General features: G+C 39.2%; 1 protein-coding gene across 10 annotated transcripts in view; it reads right to left on the reverse strand.

Moving 5' to 3' along the window:
• ATG4C (autophagy related 4C cysteine peptidase) overlaps window positions 1-13420 on the reverse strand; it is a 135883-nt gene that overhangs the window by 112717 nt on the left and 9746 nt on the right. The gene's annotated exons all lie outside the window — the stretch shown is intronic.

Genomic DNA, 13420 nt, shown 5'->3' on the forward strand with positions numbered 1-13420 from the left:
ACTCAAAGGTATTGATACATTTGTTTCTCTGACAATAGGCATTCCATTTTATAATATGTATTAGAAGCTACTAATTATACATTATAACTGTGACAGATGAAAGCATGGTTCACTGGAAGAATTTAAAAAGCCAATGCAACTAAGAACAGAATCCAAAAAAGTGGCATGAGATGTGGCTATTGGGTTAGACAGTGGCCAGAGCACACAGGGCCTTGTAGACCATGTTAAGGGTTTTGTTCTTTATCCAAAGAGCAACTGGTTCCAAACAGGAATATCAGAATCAGATTTTGTGGGTTTGTTTGGTTTTTTTGACTCCAACACAGAGAACAGATTGAAAAGGGACAAGAGTAAAGGGTGAAAGTTTACTAGTATTGTACAGAATGAGGAGAGAGATGGTAGCTTGGACTAGAGCAGTGGAGATGGAGAGAAATGGACATATGAAGAAACGTCAAGAAATCATTAGGTCTCGGTGAGAAAATGGATGTGAAAGGTGAGAAAGAGGAATATGTCAAAGATACACCCAGGTTTCTGGCTTGTGAAATTAAATAGTTGGTGCCAATCACTTAAATAGGGAACATTAAATTAGGGGGACTTCCCTGGTGGCTCAGTGGTTAAGAATCCGCCTGCCAAAGCCGGGGACACAGTTCAATCCCTGGTCCAGGGAGATCCCACATGCCGCGGAGCAACTAAGCCCATGTGCCACAACTACTGAGCCTGCACTCTAGAGCCCAGAAGCCACAACTACTGAGCCCATGTTCCACAACTACTAAAGCCCACGCACCTAGAGCTTGTGCTCCACAACAAGAGAAGCCATGGCAATGAGAAGCCTGCACACTGCAACGAACAATAGCCCCCGCTCACCACAACTAGAGAAAGCCCGTGTGCAGCAAAGAAGACCCAACACAGCCAAAACTAAATAAAATTTTTTAAAAAATTATTTTAAAAAATAGGGAACATTAGGAGAAGGGCAGGTTAGAGGGAGAAGATCATGAATTGGATTTATGTGGAGTTTGAGATGGCTCTGAGATATAGTAGGGAATCACTCATTTTTATTTAATCACTCGATAAATTATTGCCAGGCACTGTTCTAGGTAGTGCAGATATAGCTTAGGGCAAAGGGAGTAAAATACTTGCTTTCATGATGCTTACATTCTAGACATTCTAGAGAGGGCAACAAGGCAGTTGGATATATAGCTCTGGAGCTCAAAGGTGAGGTTTGGGTGAGAGCTATTAATTTGAGAATTGTTGATATACAAATGAAGAGTTAGAGCTATAAACATGTTTCTCAAGGATTCTGCCTCATCCATGATGGCACCCCAGCCTTGAGGATGATATTCAAAGTCCTTCATGAAATCACATCTGCCCACTTACTCAGCTTTCTCTCTTGCCACTCCCTCACATGCACTATATACTAAAGCCATTTTTAATATTAATATTAAAGCTTCCTAAACTTGACATGCTAATACCTCCATGCCTTTGCATGTGCTCTTCCCTCCACCTACAATGCCTTCCTGCTCACCCTCACTTTTTGACTGTCTTATTATCATGAGTCCCTAAGACCCAGCTTAAGTTTCTCCTCCTCTGGTAAGATTAGTAAAATTTTTACCCTCCTCCCAACCTCAAACTAAGACAGAAGTCCCTCTTCTTAGCTCCTTAGGAGCCTATGTCTTCCTCTATCACAGCACTCATCACACTGTATTGTAATAACTTGCTTCTTACCTGCCTCTTACACCAGACAGTAAACTTTTCAAATGTCCTTAAGTTCTGCCTGGCACACAATTGTTTCTCAAAATGTTTATTAAATGAATCAGTGAACTGATAAATTATGAAAAATAAGCAGTAGTCTTACCTGCTGTAATTAGAATTCTTTAACTGACAACTAGAATAAAGAAAAAAATTTCCTCCCAAAAGTGCATTATTTAACAAAATTTGGAAAAGCAAAAAGGAGAAAAGTTTATAAAATGTGTGATTATATACTGCATCCACATGATGGGTTATATATCCATTAAAAATGCTTACAAAGAGTCTGTGAAAATGGGGAAACACTATGCAAAATCTAAAACTTTATGTACTACACAATACTATCTGGGGGCTGAGGGGGAGGTGAAGGAGTAAAAAAAAGTATACCAAATTGCTAACAATAGTTTCCCTGACAAATTGCGTATGGCTACTTTTTTTTTTATCACTATTGCTCACCTTTTCCAAATCTTATACAAAGAACACACGTAATTTTTAGAATTTAAAAAGTTTATTTTTAGGGACTTCCCTGGTGGTCCAGTGGTTAAGACTCCGAGCTCCCAATGCAGGGGGCCCTGGTTCTATCCCTGGTCAGGGAACTAGATCCCGCATGCTGCAACTAAGAGCCCACATGACGGAACTAAATATCCCACATGCCACAACTAAAAAGATCCCGAATGCCACAATGAAGATCCCATGTGCCACAACTAAGATGAAGCACAGCCAAATGAATGAATATTAAAAAACATATATAAAGTTTATTTTTAAAAAGCCACCAACCATGAATCTTCTAAATACAAAATGTTTAAAATAAGAGAATGTAAGGAACTTCCATACTGTTCTCCATGTGGCTGCACCAATTTACATTCCCACCAACAGTGCAGGAGGGTCCATTCTTCTCCACACCCTCTCCAGTGTTTAACGTTGGTAGACTTTTGGACGATGGCCATTCTAACCAGTGCGAGGTGATACCTCGCAGTTTTGATTTGCATTTCTCTAATAATTAGCAATGTCAAACATCTTTTCATGTGCCTTTTGGCTATCTGTATGTCTTCTTTACAGAAATATCTATTTAGGTTTTCTGCCCATTTTTTGATTGGGTTATTTGTTTTTTTTATATTGAGCTGTATGAGCTATTTGTATATTTTAGAGATTAATCCCTTGTCAGTCACATAATTTGCAAATATTTTCTCCCAATCTGTAGGTTGTTTTTTCATTTTGTTTATGGTTTCCTTTGCTGTGCATATACTTTGATTTAATTAGATCCCATTTGTTTCTTTTTGTTTTTATCTCCATTACTCTAGGAGACAAATCCAAAAAGATATTGCAATTTATGTCAAAAAGTGTTCTGCCTATGTTTTGGGGGTTTTTTTTGTTTTGTTTTGTTTTATTTTATTTTTTGGCTTCATTGGGTTTTTGTTGCTGCACGTGGGCTTTCTCTAGTTGTGGCAAGTGGGGGCTACTCTTCCTTGTGGTGCACGGACATCTCATCGTACTGGCTTCTCTTGTTGCAGAACATGGGCTCTAGGCACACGGGTTTCAGTAGTTGCAGCACACAGGCCCTAGAGCGTGCAGACTTCAGTAGTTGTGGCACGCGGGCTCAGTAGTTGTGCCTTACAGGCCCTAGAGCGCAGGCTCGGTAGTTGTGGCACACGGGTTTAGTTGCTCCACAGCATGTGGGATCTTCCCAGACCTGGAAAGATCAAATCTGTGTCCCCTGCATTGGCAGGCAGATTCTTAACCACTGTGCCACCAGGGAAGTCCCTCTGCCTGTGTTTTCCTCTAGGAGTTTTATAGCATCCGGTCTTACATTTAGGTCTTTAATCCATTTTGAGTTTATTTTTGTGTGTGGTGTTAGAGAGTGTTCTAATTTCATTCTTTTACATGTAGCTGTCCAGTTTTCCCAGCACCACTTACTGAAGAGACTGGAGGTTCTTTAAAAAAACAAAAATAGAACTACCATATGACTCTGCAATACCACTCCTGGGCATATATAGGGACAAAACTAATTCGAAAGATACATTCACCCTAATGTTCACTGCAGCACTATTTACAATAGCCAAGATATGGAAGCAACCTAAATGTCCATCAACAGATAAATGGATAAAGATGTGATACATATATACAATGGAATATTACTCAGCCATAAAAAAGAATGAAATAATGCCATTTGCAGCAACATAGATGGACCTAGAGATTATCATATGAAGTGAAACAAGACAAACATCATATGATATTGCTTATATGTGCAATGTAAACAAAAATGATACAAATGAACTTACATAAAGAACAGAAACAGGGCTTCCCTGGTGGTGCAGTGGTTAAGAATCCACCTGCCAATTCAGGGGACACGGGTTCGAGCCCTGGTCCGGGAAGATCCCACATGCTGCGGAGCAACTAAGCCTGTGTGCCACAACTACTGAGCCTGTGCGCCACAACTACTAAGCCCGTGAGCCACAACTACTGAGCCCACGTGCCACAACTACTGAAGCCTGCGCACCTAGAGCCTGTGCTCTGCAACAAGAGAAGCCACCACAATGAGAAGCCCATGCACTGCAACCAAGAGTAGCCCCCGCTTGCCACAACTAGAGAAAGCCTGCAGGCAGCAACGAACACCCAACACAGCCAAAAATAAATAAATTTATTAAAAAAAAAAGAAAGAAAGAACAGAAACAGACCCACAGACAAAGAAAACAAACTTATGGTTACCAAAGAGGAAAGGGGCAGGGGAGGGATAAATTAGGAGTTTGGGATTAACATATACACACCACTCTATAAAAAATAACCAACAAGGACCTACTATATAGCACAGAGAACTATACTCAATATTTTGTAATAACCTATAAGAGAAAAGAATCTGAAAAAATAGACCTATGTATGTATGTATAACTGAATCACTTTGCTGTAAACTTGAAATAACACAACATTGTAAATCAACTATACTTCAATAAAAATGAATAAATTAAAAAATAAAAATAAGAGAATGTACATGCATGTATTTTCTTTCTAAGTCAGAAAGAAAGTAGGCCACAGGGAGGACCTTGGTTCAAAGGGTTCCCAATACCAGCTACCAGGAACACTCTGGACAGTCCTTAGCAACAGTGTGAAAGTCAACATGCCTTTCAAGTGTGCTGGGGGAAAATGAAGACAAAATGAGACATTTTCTATGGGGAAAGTCTGTATATTAGATAAAGACTCCTAAATAAATAAATAAATAAATAAATAACCAAGGTAAGATGCTGTGACAGATACAGAAATTAATGAGACAAATATACTAACCTCAAGGAACTCAGAGTGCAATAAATTGTTAAATTATTCTTTTACTGTTATTTTTACTTCAAACTCCTGCTACTTATACACTATTTACTCAGAGTAATTTACCCCAAACTTGAAACATTTGAAATGTTTTTGGAACATCTCAACTATTTTATAAGAATTCATTTATTGTCATTGTTATATAGAGTACATGAAAAGAATAAAATTATTATCATAAGGTCAAATTAACTAAGCTGTTATTAGTTTAACAATTCAGTATAGTTACTTTCCATATAACTAAAATTGAATTCTAATCTTCTATAAAGACAGAAACCCACTTTATTTCCATAACAAAAATTTAAATGGCTGTTTCTAAAAATCCTAACTTTTTAGAGCAGAGACGATTTTGAAAGGTGATCCCTCGAACCATACTATAAAGTACTATAAACTAAAACACTTTAAAAAGGAACCAAAAATTCCTAATGAGGAAAGGATTTTCCTTACTGCATATTAAAACACATTATAAAACTACAGTAATTAAGTTAATACTTAAATTTATTGATCTTATTAGCAAAGGATGACACTGAGTAAAACATAACAGGGAGTACAGAAATAAATCCAAATATATTTGAGAATTTAGTGACTGATACAAGAGATATTTCACATCAGTGAGAAAAGATAGCTGATTTAGTAAATAGTACTGGAATAATAAGCTAGCCAGTTTAAAAATAAAGCTACCTCACACATTATGAATTCTAGACTGATCACAGAATTAAATGCAAATGCAAGCACATGGCATGTTTGCACATACTGCAGGGAAGTATTGATTTAAATATTTTTAACAGTCTTGTAGAAAAGACCTTTCTAAGCACGGTATGCAATACTAGAAATCAGAAAGGAAAATGTAATCACATAAAAAAGAAAACTTCTGTACAGGAAGAAGAAAAAGAAAGCATTAACAAGGTTGACTTGCAATTCATAAATTAAGAAAAAAATCCAATTCATATTGCATAGACAAAGCTTTAATGTCCATAATATATAAAGAGCTCTTAAAAATCAATCACAAAAAAAGAAAAAAAAAAAGACAAGCATTCCGAAAGAAAAGGACCAATAAACATATGAAAATATTTTCAACCTTACTAGATCAAAGTAATGCACATTAAAGGAATTTAATATATTTTTCATATTCACAAGAGATATTGGCAAGCCTGAGGTAACAAGCATTTTACAAAATTATTTCTCAGATAATAAACTCCTTGAGGGCAGAGAATGTGTCTTGTTCACTACTATATCCTCACACCTAGCATACAGGAGTGCTAGCAGACACAAATATCTGTTGATGATACATATTATGACCTATATTTATCACAATAAAGAGATATCCATAAAAAGTTTTAAAAAAAGATATCCAGAGAGCATCAAAATATGTGAGGCAAAACTGTAAGAAGAAATAGAATAATCCACTGTTATAACTGGAGTCTTTAACACCTCTCTATCAGAAATGGACACATTCAGCATGCAGAAAATCAGTAATGACATAATTGAGCTCAAAAGCAGCATCAATCAACAACTACAGACTATCCCTCCAAGGGGCCTCTGTGGGGGGGTGGGGGGAGGGAAACAGCTACAGACTAGACAGCTACAGACTACATCACCTAACAACAGCAGATTACACATTCTTCTCAGGTTCACACAGAATATTCACCAAAACAGACCACATTCTGGGCCATAAAACACCCCTTAACAAATTTAAAAGGATCAAAATCATACAATGTTTGCTCTTACCATGGTGGAGTTGAACTGGAAATCAAAAATGAAAAGATAGCCTAAAAATCCCAAAATACTTGGAGCTTAAACAACATACCTCTCATGGGTCAAAGAAGAAATCTCAAATCTCATGGGTCAAAGAAGGGAAACTGAAAAGTATTTTGAATTAAATGAAAATGAAAAAGTAGTATCAAAATTTGTGGGATGCAACAAACGCATGGCTACAGGGAAATTTATAGCACTGAATGCATATATTAGAAAAGAAATATAAAATTAATAACATAAGCTTCCACCTTAGAAAACCAGAAAAATAAGAGCAAATTAAATCTAAAGTAAGCAGAAAAAAGGAAATAATAAAAATTAGGGCAGAAAAAAAAATCAATAGAGATTGAATGAAACCAATCAATGAAACCAAAACCTGCTTCTTTGAAAAGATCAATAAAACCTATAAGCCTCTAGCCAGGCTAACTAAGAAAAAAGAGAGAAGATGCAAATTACTAATACCAGAAATGAGAGAGAAGGCATCAGCACAGCTCCCATGGAAATAACAATAAGAAATATTATGAACAACTCTATGCTCACAAATTTGATAACCCAGGTGAAATGGACCAAATCCTTGAAAGATAGTCTGCCAAAAGTCACACAAGAAGACAGACAATCTGAATAGGGCTGTATCTATTTTTAAAAGTGAATCAATAATTCATAACCTTTAAAACACAAAGCATCAAGCCCAGATGGCGTCACTGAGTTCTACCATACATTTAAGAAAGAAGTTATGTCCATTCTCTACAATTTCTTCCAGAAGATAGAAGCAGAGGGAATACTTCCAAACTCATTCTATGAAGTCAGCATTACCCCAATACCAAAACCAAAGACATTACAAGAAAAGAAAACTACTGACCAGTATTTCTCATCAACATAGCTGCAAAATCCTCAACTAAATATTAGTAAATCAAATTCAGCAATGCATAGAAGATGCATCTGGGTGCACCTCTTTAGTGGAGTAGGAAGACCCTGAGCTCACCTCCTCCCACAGGCATACAAAAATTACAAATATTTACAGAGCAACTATTGATTATAGACCGGAAGACCAACAGAAAAGATCTTCTACAACTAAAGGTATAAAGAAGTAAACATAGAAGACGGATAGGAGGGGCAGAGACTTAGTAAAGACCCATTCCCCAAGGTGGGTGACTCACGAACAAAATGATAATTACAGTTGTAGAGGTTTCTCCCCAAGGAGCAAGGGGGTCCAAGCCCCACACTGGGGTCCCCAGCCCAGGGGTCCTGCACCAGGAAAACAAGCCCCCAAAAAGATTTGGCTTGGAAAACCAGTGGGGCTTACTTTCGGGAGAGGAAGAGGACTGTGCAAAATAGAGACTCCACTCTTAAAGGACGCACTCAAAACCTCACACTCTCTGGGATCCAGAGCAAAAGCAGTAATTTCAAAGGAGTCTGGGTCAGACCTACCTGCTGGTCTTGGCAGAGAGGCAGGAGGCAAGTGGAGCTCACCCTGGGGACATACACACTGGCAGCAGCCATTTTGGGGAGCTTGTTCTACCGCGAGGACCCCAGTGCTGTCAAGTACCATTTTGGACTCCTCCCTCTCGCTTATTATCTCTGGAACCAAGCCCCTCCCACCAGCATGTCACCACCTGTAATGTGATTCCTAAAGGCCATGCAACTAGCCAGGCAGAGACACAGGCTCACACACCAGCAGGCCAGCTACCTTAAGACCCCCCTCCCCCGAGCCCACAGCTGCCACAGGACCTGGCCCCACATACCAGTGCACCAGCACTAACCTCAGAACTGCCAGGCCTTGCAGCCAGAGAACCCAGGGCCTGGCCCCACCCACCAGTGGGCAGTCACCAGCCCCAGAACTCCCTGGGCCCAGGCCTTACCCACGAGTGTACCACCACCTCAACTCCAGGACCCCCAGGGCCCTACAACCAAAGACTCTGAGACCCAGCTTCACCCACCAATGAGCAGGCATTAGCCCCAGGACCATCTGGGCCTCGCCCCGCCCCCCACACCAACAGGCTGCTACCAGCTCTATAATCCCCAGGCTCTACAGCCAGATATTCCAGGATTCAGCTCTACCAACCAGTGGGCTGGCACTAGCCCCAGGACCTCAGACACTAGTGGGTGGGCAACAGCACCAGAATCCCATGGGCTACGGACCCACCCATCAGAGGGCAGACACCAGACCCAGGACCACCATAGCCCCACAGCCTGTCATGTCAGGACACAGCCCACCAACCAGCAGAAAAACACCACCCACAGGACACACTGGGTCCTGGCCCTGCCAACCAGCAAGCCAACACCAGCTCTAGGATATCCTGGGCCCCTCAGCCAGCCTCCCCAGGATCTGGCCCAACACACAAGTGGGTAAAAAATCAGGTTTGGGACACCCCAGACCCTGCAGCCAGCCATGCCAGAAAATGGACCTGACCACCAGTAGGCTGATAATAGATCCAGGACGCCCCAGCCCCACACCAGAACCCAGTTCCCACCCACCAGTGGGACAGCGCTAGCCCCAGGACACTCTGGGGCTCTGCAGTCAGGTGCCTCATGACCCAGCCCCACCAACCAGCAGCCAACAGCCTCTGCACAAGACAAGGCCTGACAAAGAAACAGACTGGGGACCAGTCATGCCTACCAGACCAACCACAGTAGCCAGCTCACCACAACAGAAGGACCCATGCAGCCCACAAAGGAAGCACCCTTAGACAATATAGCTCCGGTAACTACAGGGGAGTGCACTGCTGGGACGCATAGGATGTCTCCTATACAAGGCCACTTCTCCAAGGCTGGAAACATAACCAACCTACCAAGTACATAAAAATAAAAATAGCAAATTAGGCAAAATGAGAAAACAGAGAAATATTTTGCAAATAAAGTAACAAGATAAAATTTAGAAGAACTAAAGGAAGCAGAGATTAGCAATCTAACCAATAAAGTGGTCAAGGTAATGATCATAAAGATGTTCAAAGAACTCAGAAGAAGATTGGATGAACAGAGAGAGAAGTTAGAAGTTTGTAACAAAGAGTTAGAAAATACAAAGAAGAAAGAACAGAGGTAAATACAGTAACTGAAATAAAAAATACAACAGAAGAAATCAACAGAAGACTGCATGATATAAGCAATGGATCAGTGAGCTGGAAAACAAAGTAGTGAAAATCACTAAACCTGAATGGAAAAAGAAAAAGTAATAAAAAGAAACAAGGACAGTTTAAGAGACCTCTGCACAATGACTCACATTCACATTACACGGGTCCCAGAAGAAGAAGAGAGAGAAAAAAAGCAGAGAATGTATGAAAGACATAATAGTTGAAAACTTGCCTAAACTGGGAAACGAAACAGACACAGACGTCCAGGTCCAGGAAGCAGAGAGAGTCCCAAATGAGACCAACCCAAAAAAGACTACAACAAGACACATAGTAATTAAATTGGCAAAAATTAAAGATAAAGAGAACATTAAAAACAGCCAAGGAAGAAGCAACAATCTACAAAGGAACTCCCATTAAGCTATCAGCTGACTTTTCAGCAGAAACTCAGCAGGCCAAAAGGGAGTGGCATAATACATTTAAAGTAATGAAAGGTAAAAACCTACAACCAAGAAGACTCTACCCAGCAAGGCTTTCATTCAGATTTGATGGAGAGATCAAGATTCACAGACAAGCAAAAGCCAAAAGAGCTCAGCTCGACCAACCAGCTTTACAGGAATTGTTAAAGGGACTTCTCTAAATGAAAAAGAAAGGCCACAACTAGAAACATAAAAATTACAAAAGGAAAGCCTCATTGGTAAAGGCAAATATACAATAAAGGTAGTAAACCAACCAAGTACAAAGTTAGTAGGAAGGTTAAAAGACAAAAGTAGTAAAAATGGGCAGAAGACCTAAATAGACATTTCTCCAAAGAAGATATACAGACTGCCAACAAACACATGAAAGAATGCTCAACATCATTAATCATTAGAGAAATGCAAATCAAAACTACAATGAGATACCACCCCACACCAGTCAGAATGGCCATCATCAAAAAATCTAGAAACAATAAATGCTGGAGAGGGTGTGGAGAAAAGGGAACACTCTTGCACTGCTGGTGGGAATGTGAATTGGTTCAGCCACTATGGAGAACAGTATGGAGGTTCCTTAAAAAACTACAAATAGAACTACCGTATGACCCAGCAATCCCAATACTGGGCATATACCCTGAGAAAACCAAAATTCAAAGAGTCATGTACCAAAATGTTCATTGCAGCTCTATTTACAATAGCCCGGAGATGGAAACAACCTAAGTTCCCATCATCGGATGAATGGATAAAGAAGATGTGGCACATATATACAATGGAATATTACTCAGCCATAAAAAGAAACGAAATTGAGCTATTTGTAATGAGGTGGATAGACCTAGATAGAGTCTGTCATACAGAGTGAAGTAAGTCAGAAAGAAAACGACAAATACCATATGCTAACACATATATATGGAATTTAAGAAGAAAAAAAAATGTCATGAAGAACCCAGGGGTAAGACAGGAATAAAGACACAGACCTACTGGAGAACGGACTTGAGGATATGGGGAGGGGGAAGGGTGAGCTGTGACAGGACAAGAGAGAGTCATGGATATATACACACTAACAAACGTAAGGTAGATAGCTAGTGGGAAGCAGCCGCATGGCACAGGGATATCGGCTCGGTGCTTTGTGACCGCCTGGAGGGGTGGGATAGGGAAGGTGGGAGGGAGGGAGACGCAAGAGGGAAGAGATATGGGAACATATGTATATGTATAACTGATTCACTTTGTTATAAAGCAGAAACTAACACACCATTGTAAAGCAATTATACCCCAATAAAGATGTTAAAAAAAAAAAACTACAATGAGATATCACCTCACACCAGTCAGAATGGCCATGATAAAAAAAAATCTACAAACAATAAAGGCTGGAGAGGTGTGGAGAAAAGGGAACCCTCTTGCACTGTTGGTGGGAATGTAAATTGATACAGCCACTGTGGAGAACAGTATGGAGGTTCCTTAAAAAACTAAAAATAGAACTATCACATAACCCAGCAATCCCTCTACTGGGCATATACCCTGAGAAAACCATAACTCAAAAAGAGTCATGTACCACAATGTTCACTGCAGCACTATTTACAATAACCAGGACATGGAAGCAACCTAAGTGTCCATTAACAGATGAATGGATAAAGAAGATGTGGCACATATATACAATGGAATATTACTCAGCCATAAAAAGAAACGAAATTGAGTTATTTGTAGTGAGGGGGATGGACCTAAAGTCTGTCATACAGAGTGAAGTCAGAAAGAAAAAAACAAATACCGTATGCTAACACATATATATGGAATCTTAAAAAAAATGGTTCTGAAGAACCTAGGGGCAGGACAGGAATAAAGACACAGACATAGAGAATAGACTTAAGGACATGGGAGGGGGAAGGGTAAGCTGGGACAAAGTGAGGGAGTAGCACTAACATATATACACTACCAAATGTAAAACAGATAGCTAGTGGGAAGCAGCTGCATAGCACAGGGAGATCAGCTTGGTGCTTTGTGTTCACCTAGAGGGGTGGGATAGGGAGGCTGGGAGGGAGACACAGGAGGGAGAGTATATGGGGATATAAGTATACGTATAGCTGATTCACTTTGTTATACAGCAGAAACTAACACAGCAATATAAAGCAATTATACTCCAATAAATTTTTTTTTAAAAAGTCCATTATGTTAAAAATGGAAATCTCTAAGAGATGCAATATCATTTTTTTTAACATTAGGAGAAGCTTTATTTAACAAGGTATGATTTATGTTGAGACTCTATGCTGACATTATGCAATGTCATTTCTACTTTTTTTTTGTACTTGTCTTTATTAAATTGTTTACCTCGAGCCTCTTTTAAAATAATAACAGAATTATTCAAAAATAAATCGCTCAAATGAAAGACTTAACATAGGAAATTACAAGTATGTCCAGGTTATGTTAAATTCTAACAAAAACAACTTAAACTGCTCAACTAAGAAATCTACAGAGAAGACATCCTATTATAAAGTTCCTAAACAGTCTATGAGAAAGATAAAAATGCTGAGACAAAGTGCTTTTTTCCTTTTTAAGATAAACAACATTATTCTTGTGTTTCTCAAAGACATCAGATTCAGCTATTTAGTCATTTACAAAACTTAACTTCCTCAACGTAGTTCCCCAGAACAGCTTTAGCTGAGTAAAATGACTTGGAGGCTACCCCTTGTTAACTCATAATTTTTTTTTCTCCTAAAAATAAATGTGGTGAGATCTGGAAAGAGGAAAAAGCATAAATTAATACTTCCATCCATTCAGTCTACTAAAATATTTTCTTTAAATGAGTCTCAGGTATGAATAGGGAATATAGTTAATAATTACATAATATCTTTGGATGGTGACATACTGTAACTAATTGTGGTGATCATTTTAAAATGTATAAAAATACCAAATCACTATGTTAATAGGAACTAACATAGTGTTTAGGTCAATTATACTTCAAAAACAAACAAACTCATAGAAAAAGACATCAGATTTCTGGTTACCAGAGGAGGGGATGGCAGAGGGGGAGTTGGATGAAGGTAGTCAAAAGGTACAAACTTCCAAAAAAAAAAAAAAAAAGTATAAACT

This window comes from Tursiops truncatus, chromosome 1 (assembly GCF_011762595.2).
Source record: "Tursiops truncatus isolate mTurTru1 chromosome 1, mTurTru1.mat.Y, whole genome shotgun sequence".
NCBI lineage: Eukaryota > Metazoa > Chordata > Mammalia > Artiodactyla > Delphinidae > Tursiops > Tursiops truncatus.